General features: G+C 39.9%; 1 protein-coding gene across 12 annotated transcripts in view; it reads right to left on the minus strand.

Moving 5' to 3' along the window:
* The window catches only part of LOC106093487 (putative FERM domain-containing protein FRMD8P1), a 251,624-nt gene that overhangs the window by 118,105 nt on the left and 117,863 nt on the right, over positions 1–15,656 (minus strand). The gene's annotated exons all lie outside the window — the stretch shown is intronic.

The following is a 15,656-nucleotide window of genomic DNA, read 5'->3' on the forward strand; positions in this document are numbered from 1 at the left end:
CAAGAGCCCAGAAAGGCAAAGCTGGTGTTGTTCACCGCAAGGAGGACATATGATGAATTCAGTGTCCTGGAATGAGTGTAGCTCCCCAGGCGTTATTCTTGACCATAAATAGAACGAAAGAATGAACCTTTAAGAGAGAGATAAACGGAGGCTGAGTGCGCTCTACTCATGGCGCAACTCAATGGACAGAAGTTAGGAACATAGACAGGGGGCGGTCCGCTAGATGTACACTACTGTGGTTTGGCTGATCCTCACCTATGAGCGGTTTGTGTGACACCGGGTCCTGGAGAGGGTGAATCTACTCGGTATGGTGGAGAATATACAGGGTATTGTGGCAGTGCTGATATTGGGAGCGAGGAGGAGTGCTCCTGGAGCAGCACTGAATGCGATACTTTGAGATTTTTGCACTTGAACTCGGAGGGCGTGGCGTTGAGGTCTGCCTTCTAACTGATATAGTCAGAGACATGGGATTTTTGGCATTCGTTTGTTCTGCGTAAGGCTGATGGCGTGGGACGACGACGTGGCATTGGCGACGCGACGTACTATGTACCTGGCGGTTCTTTCTTCGATGGCGAATTGGAGTTTGTCTTCCGGAAGAGGTATCTTTGGGCTGGGGTTGTCCCGAACTTCTGCGGTCCCTCGTTTTACATGGATTGGTCCAAGTTGAATGAGGTCATCGGAGCACAGGTTTTTGTTCAATTCCTAGGGATTAGGAAGTCACATTGAATTCTGGACGGGTGCAGTGTCTTTGTAGTGTCAATATCCAGAATATCTCTACCAAAAAAAATAAAACGACAACATTTCTTAAAAAATTTTAACTACCAATTTGTGTGTGTTCATGTAAAAATTAAGTCTACGAAATTTAACAATTTTGCTAACAAAACGTTGAATTCATTTCATAAAAAGAATTTAGTCCCGCTTATTTGAAAAAGTTTCGTAGTGATTTCGCAAAAGTTTTTTTATAGGGCGTTTTGACAGTTGCTCGAACGAATACTCGAAGTCAGTACTAGGCTTAGCTCGTAATAGGCCATTATTTTTGGAAAAAATTTAAGTCACTCAAGGATGACTACGATTGTGTTATTCATTAGGCGGTTGATGATCTGCGTCTGTTTCCAGTGGCAGATCAAGGGCCCGGGAGTAGGCTTAGAATGGACTCCAGGTTTTTGTTCAATTCCTAGGGATTAGGAAGTCACATTGAATTCTGGACGGGTGCAGTGTCTTTGTAGTGTCAATATCCAGAATATCTCTACCAAAAAAAATAAAACGACAACATTTCTTAAAAAATTTTAACTACCAATTTGTGTGTGTTCTTGTAAAAATTAAGTCTACGAAATTTGACAATTTTGCTAGCAAAACGTTGAATTCATTTCATAAAAGAATTTAGTCCCGCTTATTTGAAAAAGTTTCGTAGTGATTTCGCAAAAGTTTTTTTATAGGGCGTTTTGACAGTTGCTCGAACGAATACTCGAAGTCAGTACTAGGCTTAACTCGTAATAGGCCATTATTTTTGGAAAAAATTTAAGTCACTCAAGGATGACTACGATTGTGTTATTCATTAGGCGGTCGATGATCTGCGTCTGTTTCCAGTGGCAGATCAAGGGCCCGGGAGTAGGCTTAGAATGGACTCCAGCGACCCAACAGCTGCGGTGGTGTTTTCATGCAGTAGCATGTTGTCTGCTACTGAAACCTCGACTGGTGGAGAGGCTTATCCAGGCTCCACCAACCGAAGACGAAGACACCTGGTTTGAGTCTTAAGGACAAGCCTGAACCTATTCTATCTCCGCATGCCTATAACTTGCCTCTGCCATCGGCCTTCCCCGGCAAACCAACACGCTCTTTAAGAGGTTGGAATAATAGAAGTCACATTGCTCTCAGGTTTATTAAAGGCTTAGTGCGAATGATCCTAAGACTCTCACAAATAGAGACTCCCTAAATTGGGCTCGGGGATTAGCTGCACAAGCTTCTCCAAAGACTACACGTCTAGATTCGGAAACTACTAAAAGAACTAGGGTGAACAATAGTAATATAGGTCCAAGAACCTTTGCTAATGCCGCTTGGGAGAAGAACAGGGCTGCATATCTAGGAATAATTGAGGTGGGATAGTCAATGGACTGTCATCAGTATACTCCAACGTTCTTGCGGAATTTCCTGGGTCTCCTCCAGTTTGTCACGATGCAGGCTGGTATCGGGGCCGATGGAGACTGATTGCTTTCGGGTATCAACGCTCAATTGAATTGTATCGTTGCTCCCAAAAAAATATTGGTGAGATCTGGCTAGGCGCAGCATGGATTAAGTTAAGAAGGAAGATATTCCTTCTCGACCAACGGCACACGTTGGGATACCAAGGATTCCCTCAGATCCTTAGTTGACTAATGGCGCACGCTTATATACCAAGGATTTCCTCAGATCCTGAAACCTTAGCTTTCAAAATCCGACTGGAAGATTGGTAGATTGGATGAGGCTGATGGTGACCGGAGACATGCAGTATTTGTACTACTGAGGCTGTCTCGCAGACCTCAACAAGTCTGAAGGAATTGAAACCGAAAGTCGTAAAAGCGGTGGGGTTGGGGAATCAGGAGATGACCCACCTGTTGTTGCTGAACACTTGCCTGAGAGACTATCGACCACGTCGCTAATGTCAGGCGGATTGCAGGAGACTGAAAATCCCCCTGCCGCAATCGATAGAGGAGGGAAAGGCATCGAAACGAGACCCGACAAATCCAGTGTGGGTGGGTTTTCCGGTTGGAATGAGCTCAATGTGTGCGCCAGCGGGGAAGGACGGAACTCAAAAAGTGCTTCGACAGCAGCAGCTACTGAAGCATCTTAGGAGCAATCGTCCACACCGCAAGTGTCCGGTGTCCTGAGGAAGAGTGGTTCTACTGCCCTCTTACCTGGACCTGGATGCGTACGGAAGCTCATCATGGCAAGATCTAATGAATCTTGTGAGGATGAACTCCTGGCGGAATCAGAAAACAAGGCTTAGACAACAGTGTTGAAAGTTCTGCAGATAAATCTCAACTATTGTAAGGCCGCTTCGGCGGCACTGCAGGAGGATTTGACGTGGTTGGGGGCATTGATCGAGGCACTATTACGCAATATCTCCGGCCTTATTCCTGGCCAGTGGGGATGTTCGATGTGCATATAAAAGTTGCTGAAAGAAAGATTGCAACACTCCATATCAAAAGACTTAGGCAACAAGCTGTTGTGTTGCCATTATCGCCCTACCAACCATGTTCAAAACAATCCATCGCCAAGTAGGAATCAAATAGAAATATTAAATTGTAAATTAGGTAGAAAATTTAGTTCAATGTTTTTTTTTTTCCTTTTAATGTCAATTATTATTTTTTTTAATTAGAGAAATTTTGCATGTTTTTCAAATTTAAGTAAGAAATAAACATTTTCATTCATGTTTTTGGGGATTTATTAGAATAATTTGCACAAAGTGCAAAAGAATTCAAAATAAAAGGAAAGAATCAATTTTCTCTTTTCTTTGCAAAATCATAGAAAATTTAATTTGCCTCTTTTTACCAACAACATCACGGAAAGTATAAGCGTGACGATATTAGTAAGTCGCACAAATTATAACTCTTAGAAAAAAATTTTGTTCACTCATTTCTCATAACATGCAAGCATATTTAAGATCTTAATACTCAAATCTTACTTTACTTTAATTGGCTATGACAGAATATTTGTTCCACTAGACGAACGTAGAATAGCGTTCCAAGCGCCTCGATCTTCTGCGCTCATTCTAAAATCTCTGACACCAAGGTGTCTCCCACCACTTGATCTTTCCATCGGGCTTTTGGTCTTCCCGGTTTGCGTTACCACCGTATTTGGCTTCAAAAGACTTCATTGCTGGAGATTCTTCATCCATTCTGTCAACATGACCTAGCCAACGCAGGCGTTGTATTTTGAAGCGTGTAATTATGCTATCGTCGTCATACAGCTCGAACGTCTGTATGTGGTTCATACATCTCCTATATTCTCAATTAACGCAAACTGGTCAATATATTTTACGAAGAATCTTTCTCTCAAATACTCCAAGCACTGCCTCATCTGCTTTCACAAGTACCCACGCTACAGAACCATATAACAGCACGGGTAGTATCAGTGTCTTGCATAGTGTAATCTTCGTCTGTCGAGATGTGACCTTGTTTCTAAACTGCTTACATAGTCCAAAGTAGCATCTGTTTGTCAGTATTATTCTTCGCTTAATCTGTTTTTTTTTTTTAAACTGGTGTCATTCGTTTCGGTTACGGCGGTGCCGAGGTAGATAAAGTTACTGACTATCTCAAAGTTGTGGTTCCCAACTTTCTCCATTTTCTTTATCTGCTCGGTTGCGCAAGGCTTTTTGGAAGTTGAAACCATCCATTTCGAATTATCTCCATTTACTGCCAGACCTATTTTCACTGACTTTCTTTCGACTCTTTCAAAGGATGCAGTTACTACTTCCGGTGACCGACCTATGATGTCGATATAGTCGAGTAGCATGTGTTCTCTTGTGATTAGTGTGCCATATCTATTCACATCTGCATCTCGTACAATCTTCTCCAACAGGATATTAAAGAGATCACACGATAGGCTGTCTCCTTGTCTGAAACCTCGTTTGGTGTTAAATGGTTCGGAGAGATTCTTTCCTATTCTTACTGAGGAACGCTTATCACCAGGGTCATTCTGCAAAGTCTTATTAATTTTGCAGGGATACCAAACTCAGACATGGCATGAAATACTTTTGAACATATAGGACAGTCACAAGCGGCTTTGTAGTCAACAAAGCGATGCTAGGTGTTGATTTGTCCTTCTCGGGTCGTTACCAGGATTTGGCGCAGTGTGAATATCTGGTCTAGGGTGGATTTACCAGGTTTAAAGTCGCATTGATAGGGCCCAATTATCTCATTGACTTTAGGTTTTAATCTTTCACACAGTACTCTCGAGAGTATCTTGTATGCTATGGGGAGGAGACTTATTCCTCTGTAGTTGGCACATTCCGTCTTGTCTCCTTTCTTGTGTACGGGACATAGTATGCTGGGGTTCCAATTATCGGGTATGCTTTTTTCTAGTCAGCGTGTCGCCTCCGGTCTTAAATAGTTCAGCGGGTAACCCGTCGGCTCCTGCTGCCTTGTTGTTCTTTAGTTGGGTCACAGCTACTTGGACCTCATTCTGACTAGGAGCTAAACATTCTATACCGTCATCAGGGATTGGTTCTGCGGTATCCTCTTCGCCGCCAACGTCGGACACTAGCAGTTGGGCAAATTGTTCTTTCCATATTATGAACATGTTATCTGTGTCAGTTACCAGATTTCCTTCTTTGTCTCTGCAGGAGGATGTGCCTGCACCAAAGCCATCGGATAGATGTTTACTTCTTCCGATGGCTTTGGACTTACTAGATGGACTTCATTCTGACTCCTGTACATCTCAATTCGCTCACACTCACGTCTTTCCATTTCCTTTTTCTTTCTGCGGAATAGACGTATCTCCTCTTTCCTTTTCTCCCGATAACTCTCCTTCATACCCATATGGAGCGTTGCTACTGATTGCACGGTTGTTCTATATGCCGCATTCTTGGCTTCAGTAGCATCTCGACACTCTTGGTCGTACCATGGGTTTCTTGGAGGAGGCTTCCGGTACCCAAGTACGGATTTCGTGGCATTTTTCATGGAGTCATTATATCATCGGAACAAGGAGTGCTTTCATCAAGCAGTTGGGTCAGTCGAGTGCAGTATGCCACTGCCATCTGTTGTGTTTGCAGCTTTTCAATGTCCAGCTTCCGTGCAGTGTCAGATCGTACTTTCCTCCCCATGTTCAAACGGATGCGAACCTTTGCTGCAACAAGGTAACCTTTGCTGCAACTGTCATATTAATGCCCAAAGCCTGAATAATAAGCTTGACGAATTCAAGATGATTTTTGAGAACTCTGATATTGATAAAGTGTGTGTATCGGAGACGTGGCTGAATCAATCAACACCTAATGCGTTTATTGATCTTTCAGGATATAACGTGCACAGAGCTGATAGATTACGTCGTGGGGGCGGCACCGCTCTGTATGTGAGAAACTACCTGAATACTCAGTTATGTACAAAGTCTAACTCAGGTGGCCCAATTGAGTATGTTTTTGTTGAGGTGTCTGCTGCCGATACCAAGCTCCTAGTGGGGTGCGTTTATAGACCGAAAAACCGTACGGATACGCGAGATTTTTTCTCTGTCCTTGAACCTCTCTCTCTTGCTTACTCAGACATTGTGGTTGCTTGGGACTTCAACTCTATCGTTTTACAGGACACGGGCTTGACATTTGAAATGTCTTCCTTGAAGCTTTTGCCTGTCAATTCAACAATTCCCACGCATTTTTCCGCATCCTTCAGCACGCTTCTCGATCTATACTTTGTTAGTGACACTTCTAAAGTCCTCCTATACGACCAACTGTCAACCTCATGTTTTTCGAACCATGACTTGATCTTTTTATACCCTCCACCATGGGATGGGGTGTATACTAATTTCGTCATTCTGTTTGTAACTACTCTAAATATTCGTCTGAGACCCCATAAAGTATATATATTCTTGATCGTCGCGACATTTTATGTCGATCTAGCCATGTCCGTCCGTCCGTCTGTCTGTCGAAAGCACGCTAACTTCTTATTAGTGTAGGCCGGTTGGTATTGTAAATGGGCCATATCGGTCCATGTTTTGATATAGCTGTCATATAAACCGATCTTCGGTCTTGACTTCTTGAGCCTCTAGAGTGCGCAGTTCTTATCCGATTGGAATGAAATTTTGCACGACTTGTTTTGTTATGATATTCAACAACTGTGCAGAGTATTGTCCAAATCGGTTCATCTTTTGATATAGCTGCCATATAAGCCGATTTTGGGTCTTGACTTCTTGAGCCTCTAGAGTGCGCAATTCTTATTCGATTGGAATGAAATTTTGCAAGACGTGTTTTGTTATTATATCCAACAACTGTGCCAAGTATGGTTCAAATCGGCCCATACCTGATGTAGCTGTCATATAAACCGATCTTAGGTCTTGACTTCTTGAGCCTCTAGAAGGCGCAATTCTTATCCGATTTGAACGAATTTTTTCACGAAGTATTTCATTATGATATCCAACAACTGTGCCTAGTATGGTTCAAATCGGTTCATAACCTGATATAGCTGTCATATAAACAGATCTGGCGTCTTGACTTCTTGAGCTTCTAGAGGGCGCAATTCCTATCCGATTTGACTGAAATTTTGCAAGACGTATTTTATTCTTACTTTCAACAACTATGTCAAATAAGGTTCAAATCGGTTCATAACCAGATATAGCTGCCATATAAACCGATCTGGGATCTTGACTTCTTGAGCCTCTAGAGGTCGCATTTATTACCCGATTTGCCTGAAATTTTGTGCGACAGATCGTCTCATGACCATCAACATACGTGTTTATTATGGTCTGAATCGGTCTATAGCCTGATACAGCTCCCATATAAATCGATCTTTCTATTTTTCTTCTTGAGCCCCCAAAGGGCGCAGTTCTTATTCGAATCAGCTGACATTTTACACAGGTCTCCAACATATTATTTAATTGTGGTCCAAGCCGGACCATATCTTGATATCGCTCTAATAGCAGAGCAAATCTTTTCTTATATCCTTTTTCTGCCTAAGAAGAGATGCCGAGAAATGAACTCGACAAATGCGATCCATGGTGGAGGGTATATAAGATTCGGCCCGGCCGAAGTTTGCACGATTTAACTTCTTATGTTATGAATTTGAGCTCACCAGGACTAGGGAAACTTATTCATATAGAGACTTTGCTCGTCTCGACCATGATCTTTTGCTTTCGAGTGCTGTGCTCATCGACTGGGATCTGATATTTCGTATGGAAACTATCGATGAACAAACTGACTTTCTACAGAGGAATATCCGTGACCTACAGGAACTTACGGTTCCACTTAAGACTAGAGAAGTGTCCTCCAGATCGAAACCGCGGTTCTCCCGGGATATTCGTTCGGCTATTCACGTGAGGAATATGTCGCATCGCAGGTGGAGACGTTTCAGGACGCCTGAGTTACATGATGCCTTTCGCTCAGCAAAAGACCGTGTCAATAAGTTGATTAAGATAGCGAAGAAAGACTTCTATTACAGACGCTTTACTTCTGCAATAGGCTCCAAGAGAACGTGGAAGATTATTCGAGACATAGGAATTGGGAAAGATACTTATAGATGTTCAACAAACTTGGACATCAATGGGCTTAACGATGCCTTTGTTAATGTCCCACAGATCCCAGTTGATCCCAATTTCTATGTCTTCAATATCTCCTCCTCCCTCGATGACGACTCTGGTTTTGGCTTCAGCTGTATTGGTCCCACCGATGTCCTTGAGTGCGTCGCGACTGTAAAGTCTAACGCTGTCGGATCTGATGGCATTGATCCTAGATTTGTAAGACTCTTGCTCCCCCTTAATTTTCCTCATGTAACCTATGTTTTCAATAGGATTTGCCAAAGTCATCCCACTGCCTAAAAATTCCAAGGAATATAGACCAATTGCGATTATTTGTTACTTGTCAAAGGTCTTTGAGAAATTGTTGTATTTGCAAATGTCGTCTTTTGTCAACGAGAACTCCTTGTTATATGTGAGACAGTCCGGATTTCGACCTAACCACAGCTGCGTAACTGCCTTGGCAGAGGTCACTGAGAGGATCAGGGCCAATTTGGAGAATGACAAGATAAATTTCCTTGTTCTTCTTGACCATTCTAAGGCATTTGACACTGTGGATCATTCCTTGTTATGTGATAAGATGAGACACATTTACAATTTTTCTTCAACGTCCGTTGGTCTTATTTTGTCGTACCTGTCACACCGCACTCAGTCCGTCAGTTATAAATCTTCTCTATCGGCACCTCTGCTTGTTTTAAAAGGTGTTCCTCACGGATCAATTCTGGGTCCTCTTCTCTTTTCATTGTACAGTAACGACTTGGCGGGTCAATTGTTTTATTGTGAGGTACATACATATGTACGCTGACGATGAACAAATATATATCGGCAGTCCGAGGGATGAGATTGCTGAAAACATACGTCTGCTTAATCATGATGTCGTTGGTCAGGGATATTCAAAATTGCGTGCTCTCTGGGCCACTCAGTCGGTTACTCCGCTGCGGGTTAGGTCTCTCTTGGCAAAGACTTATTTTGTTCCTGGCATTCTCTACGGCTGTGAGTTGTTTGCTAATTGCGACTCAGCAAGTAGACGTAAGCTAAACACCAATTTTAATAGCGTTACACGTTATGTATTTGGCTTGAGACGGCGCGATTCCATCTCTGAATACTCTTTATCTCTGTATGGCGTCTCCTTACAGCACTTGTTGTACCTGAGATCGCTTACTTTCCTGCATAAACTGATCTACACGCAGACACCACAATATCAGTATGGATTTATTGATTTCGCCAGATCTACTAGAGGTAAAAAAAATCATTTCCGAAATGTATTGGAGGCTTGTTTCTGATTGGCATATGTTCATATTCGCTGTACGTCTCTGGAATTCACTTCCTAACTATCTGCAATTACTCAGTAACTCGGCAACATTTAAAACCAGACTTTGGAAACATCTTACTGCATTAAGTTGATGAATGTTAAGACTCATTTATATATATATTTTTATTCTTTTATACTTACCTAAATTATTTTTTTTCGGATCAACTAAGTCTATTAATTCCTCTTTAATTGATAAATTTACTTTTGTTTTTTTTTTCTTTTAGATTCAAATCTACAAAGCCACAAATGTTAGTTTTTTCCGTTAGTAAGTTATTCATTCAAAATCTGTGATGTATTGTATAGCTATACATTCTTAGTTTTAAGTGTTTACTATGTACAATTGTTGGAGATACTACCCGCACTTTAATTATAAGAATTTTATATTCTTGTTGTGCGGGTGTGAATAAATAAATTACAAAATTAAGGTAATGATCCGAATCTATATTCGCTCCACGGATGGATCGTACATCTAACACGCTGCATAAATGCCTTCCATCTATCACAACGTGATCAATTTGGTTTCTCGTGTTTTGATCGGGTGACAGCCATGTGTCTTTGTGAATATTTTTATGTTGAAATCTGGTGCTACTAACTATCATGTTTTTTGCCGCGGCGAAATCTATCATCCTCAACCCATTACTGGACGTTATCTCGTGGAGGCTTAACTTTCCGACTGTTGGACCAAAAATGTCTTTTTTCCCTATCTTCGCATTATAATCTCCCAGAACGATTTTAATATCATGGGCGAGGCAGCGGTCATATTCTCTCTCTAGGCGCTCGTAGAAAATATCCTTGGTCTGCTCGTCTTTGTCTTCCGTCGGGGCACGAGCACAAATAAGGCTGATGTTGAAGAATTTGGCTTTTATGCGGATTGTGGCTGAACTCTCATCCACCGGAGTAAAGCTCGAGACAAGATGTTTCAGTCTCCGGCTAACCACAAATCCACAGGCAAATTCATGCCTCGTGTTATGGCAGCTATAGTATAGTTCGTCACCGTTTGGTGTTGTTGTGACGCCATTCCTAGTCAATCGCACTTCCTGTAAGGCGGTATTATCTGTCTTGTACTTCTCTAATACATCCGCCAGCGCGTATACTGCACCTTCTCTATAAAGGGTGCGGACATTTCAGGTGCAGATCCGCAAATCATGGTCCTTTTTTCGTTTTTTTTTTTTTTTGTTTTGTGGGATTGCACATGTATCCCTCGTTGTGGCGAGCCGCTTGCTCCAAGATCCGACGCTCGCCTCCAGCCGCTCTTAACCTGAGAACAGACGCTGATGTTGGTCATTGGTTATTTGAATGCTCCAGTAACTCGCCTTGTCATCTCGAGTATATTTGGCACTCAGTATTTAATTAAAAGCCAGTGCCACCTGACTCCTCACTGAAACTCTCTTCTCGAAAATCGAAACCGCCTGCGGCCGCATTTGCAGCTACTCCGTATAGGACGGATCTTTACACCATCCGCAACCTGTGGACGCGCCCGGTACCTTTCAGCTAAGATTCCCGTGATAACATAAACAAATCATTTTCTAAATTACTCGATCTTGTTTTCGTTAATCAACCATCTGAGCTATGTTTAAATTTTAATGATCCGGTTGTAAGTCCTGAGGATAGATATCATCCGACACTCAAATTACTTATACCCTATCCCACTTCTAAAGTTAAAAGAGATGTAGCAATTGAAAAAGTGTACTGTGTTGCTTAAACTGCTTACACCAAACTGAACTCCCTACTCTCATCTGTTCATTGGAATGAAATTTTTAGATCTAAAGATATGCAATGATTTCAATTTTGTATACTGTGCTACTTGACTTTATTTCTCAATCTGTCCCTAAACCTACTTTTTTGCAACGCATCTGGTCCTCCATGGAATACAACCAATCTTTCTAGGCTGAAGAACAAGAAGAATAAATTATATAAAAGGTTTAAACGCTCAGGGTCAACGTTTCGATGTATTCATTAACAAGATGCGAATATAATAAAGAGAACATTTTGGCATATGGTAGTTATTTGAATAAAATTAGAAATCAATTGAAATTAAATCCCAAATCCTTCTACAAATTTGTGAATTCAAAGCGTCGTGGTAATAGTTTACCGAATTTTCTTAGATATAAAGCTAAAGTAGCTGATAACGATTCAGGCATTGCCGACATCTTTGCTGACTTTTTTAGCACTACCTACTCAGATAATTATTATGATTTATGTGGAACGTATCCATACACAATCAACAATTAAGCTTTTATAGACGTGTCTGAGATTGGCGAAAACCTAGTACTTGAGAATTTTAGGTCACCGAAGATACTTTTAATTCCGGTCCAGATGGAATTCCATCGAACATTTTAAAGCATTGCGCTCTCGAACTTTCGTATCCCCTTTGTACACTTTTCAACAGTTCATTAAAGCATGGATATCTGCCAGAATTGTGGAAGCAATCTTATATAAGACCGTTATATAAAGCCGGAAATCGCAATGAGGTATCTAATTAAAGGGGCATTTCAATTTTGAATGCTATTCCGAAGCAATTAGAGAAAATTCTGACTGACACTATTTCACATATTGTCTCCCTACCAGCATGGGTTCCGGAAATCGACGATAACAAATATTTTAGAATTTACTTGTTTGGTCAACGATGGCTTTAGGGAACGCTACCAAACGGATACTATATATACCGATTTTAGTAAAGCATTTGATAAAGTCAACCACAACCTTCTATTAAGAAAAATAGATCTTATTGGTTTCAGTCCATCGTTACTAAAGTGGATCAAGTCATATCTGACTGGACGTACTCAAAGAGTTAAATTTGGTACTGCAGTTTCCAAATCAATTGTTGTCTCTTCAGGTGTTCCACAGGGTAGTCACCTTGGCCCCGTGCTGTTTTGTTTGTTCATAAACGATCTCCCTTTTACTTTAAAGTACTCGAATATTTTGATGTATGCAGATGATGTAAAGATCTTCAGATCAACGAGAGACTCTGATGAACAGAGTCTCTCTTGAAACTAGCTACTTTTTGGATTCCAATCAAATTGAAATAGTCTATAGCTTTAGATCATAGATCAACGCTTAAACTTCCGACAACACATATCAATGGTTGTAAACAAAGCACGTAGTGCTCTTGGCTTCACGAAACGCTGAAGTAAAGAACTTAACGATTTCTCTGTGACGAAAAACTTATACACGTCGTTAGATAGAAGTAATCTCAAGTACGGTTCAGTGGTATGGGATCCGTACTACAATATTCATTCTGATTTGATAGAATCAGTTCAAAAACAATTTCTACTATTTTGTCTCCGTCGAAATGGGTGGGACAGAAATTCATTACCTTCGTATGAGTACCGATTAAATCTTATTAAGCTTCCTACATTAAAAAGTCGTAGAACCATGCTAAACATTACGTTTTTGACAAAATTAATTCATGGCCAAATAGATTCCTGCTTTCTTTTGAGTCGAATTTTCTTTAACGTTCCTATCAGACCTACCAGATATTTTGATCTTTTGAAAATTTCTTATTATAAAACCAACTACGCCAATAATGATCCTTTTCGGCACCTATGTTATCAATTTAATCAACTGAAAGTAATTATAAATAGATCAATCTGAGAATCTGAGAATCAAGAAAGTTTAAAAAGGAAAATTATATTATTTTTAAATTCTTACTTTAATACATTTGTAAATATATTGTTATTAGTCTGTAAGGGTATTTATTATCTATAGACTTAAAAAAAAAAAAACGAACGCATTCGATTGGCTGATCTTGTTGGTTTCTTAATTTCATAATTCTTATTAAAAATTCTGTTCCTAGCCTCGTAATATTCTTTTAAACTCTTTTAAACGTGAAAAAGTTTTATTGTACGTAGTTTGTTATTATTACAATCATTTTCATCCTTGCGTGGGTTCACAACTGCTACTGCTATTATTCAATCGTCTTTTCAATATAACTACTTCCTGTCTATCTCAATTGGTTTCGCCTGTACCAGTGCACTCCTCTGTGCAACTGTTCGGCCATTTTTTGAACAACATTTGGGGCAATTTGGCTTATAAACATTAGGAGACCAGCAACCATAACAAAACACAGTCCTATCTCAATGACAATCTTGGTATCTGTGTCCCAATTGGTAACAATTCCAGCAGTTGAAGTTAAGGGCAGAAATTTCATCATTAGTGGAATCTAAAAATTCTCCCATATCGCTATTTTCTATCTCCTCTAATTCCGATACCCCCTTGGAGGCTAAAACCTGGTTTCGTAAAAGGCACAGGATGTTTTCGACGGATATCCTGCATGAAAAACTCCATCTTTCTACAAATATCTCTAAGTATTTCGTGCTGAAGATTGAGTAATTAGACTTTATATTCGGTTTAATTAATCAGTACTTTTATAAGTTAAAATTAATTAAGTAAAAATTTTTCTTATTTTAAATTGCAAAATAGAAATCGGTTTACCAGAAAACTATTTTTCAAAATCTGTCCGATTTCACTGAAACTTGGGACAGTAACGTCCTTGTTTAACTTGGTTCAAATCGGTCCAGATTTAGACATAGCTGCCACATAGACAGATCTCCCGATTTAAAATCTTGGACCCATAATAGGTTTTTTTTTGTCCGATTTCGCAGAAATTTGGTACAACGAGTTGTGTTAGGCTCCTCGACATTCGTACGGAGTATGTTTAAGGTCGGTCTATGTTTCGTTTTTAACTGCCATGTAGACCAATTTATCGATTTAAGGTCTTGGGCCCATAAAAGCCAAAATTTTTGCCTGATATCGGTGAAATTTGATACAGCGAAATAAACTATGCTCCTCAACACCTCTGTTCAATACGGCCCAGATCGGTCCAGATTTGGATGTAGTTGCCATATGTACCGATCTCCCGATATAAGCTTGTAGGCCCATAAAAGGTGAATTTATTAACCTAGTTCAATGAGTTCTATTATTATGGTAAAGATCGGGTTATATTTGGATAAAGCTACCATATACATGTACCAATCTCCCGCTGTAAGTTCTTAGGACCAGAAAAGGAGCACTTTTAATCAATGAATTTGGTACAATGAGTTGTGTTAGACCCTATCATTGCCTTCCTGAAGATCGGACTGCTATGGATTCATAAATGATGAATTTTCACCGTATTATGACGAAAGGTGGTTAGTACATATATTCGAGGAAGTGGATATCCAAAGTTCAGCCCAGCCTGTTTGTTGACAAAATGAAATGGCAGAGTACCTCTGGTTTTGGACAATCGAAGCCTAGGTAAAGCTTTAAATAACGGCTTGCATTCCAGGAAAAAAGAAAAATTAAACCAATAAACGACGTGAAAATGTCAAGACATTGGTAGATCAGTTTTTAAACAATCCGGCTATGATTAGACATATGGCGTTTTTATTTAATTTAAATGAAAATAGGAAAATCAGTTAAATTTAAGAAACAGAAAATAATTGGAAAATTAATTATAACCAGTGCAAGCGCCACTACGATTTAGGTACTAAAACGTACAAAATGGTAAATTCTTTACGAATTGAACTAGAGCATTAAAAATTAGGATACGGCTAGTATTGGGCGGCTAGACGATTTGTTATTAATTCGTGCATTTAGGTACTAAAATATACAAAATTATACTCTCTTTACAGTTTGAAGTTAAGCTCTCAAAGTGGGGATACAGCTACACCTTGACTATAAATTTTGGGCGACCCGTTTTTTTTCAAAATCGTACATTTGGGTACTAAAACATAATGGCCTTCTTTACGAATTGAGCTAAAGCGCTCAAAATTAGGCGACTTAATGATTTTTCCGATGTATTGTTATTCTTGGTACTATTTGGTACTTTCTTCACACAATGGAACAGTTTTATGAAATTTTGTTCGCAATTATTACAAAACTTCAAAATCTTATAAACTGAGACACTACCTAGGTTTTTGGAAGTCCAACATTAAAAAAAGGGGTATCAAAAACGAGGCTAGCTAAGCGGACTACAGGGATGTGTTGTTATATATATGAGTAAAGAAACATTATCATTAAAACCAAGAAATGCATTTTTAACACAATTTTACACAATACACATATATCTATTTTCCTGAGATAATTTACGAACCTAGCATTTGTGGTTTGTGTTAAAATTGTAGATTTTTAAAAAAAGAAAAAAAAAATAAGCAAGCTCACATAATGGGGC

This window comes from Stomoxys calcitrans, chromosome 2 (assembly GCF_963082655.1).
Source record: "Stomoxys calcitrans chromosome 2, idStoCalc2.1, whole genome shotgun sequence".
Lineage (NCBI taxonomy): Eukaryota > Metazoa > Arthropoda > Insecta > Diptera > Muscidae > Stomoxys > Stomoxys calcitrans.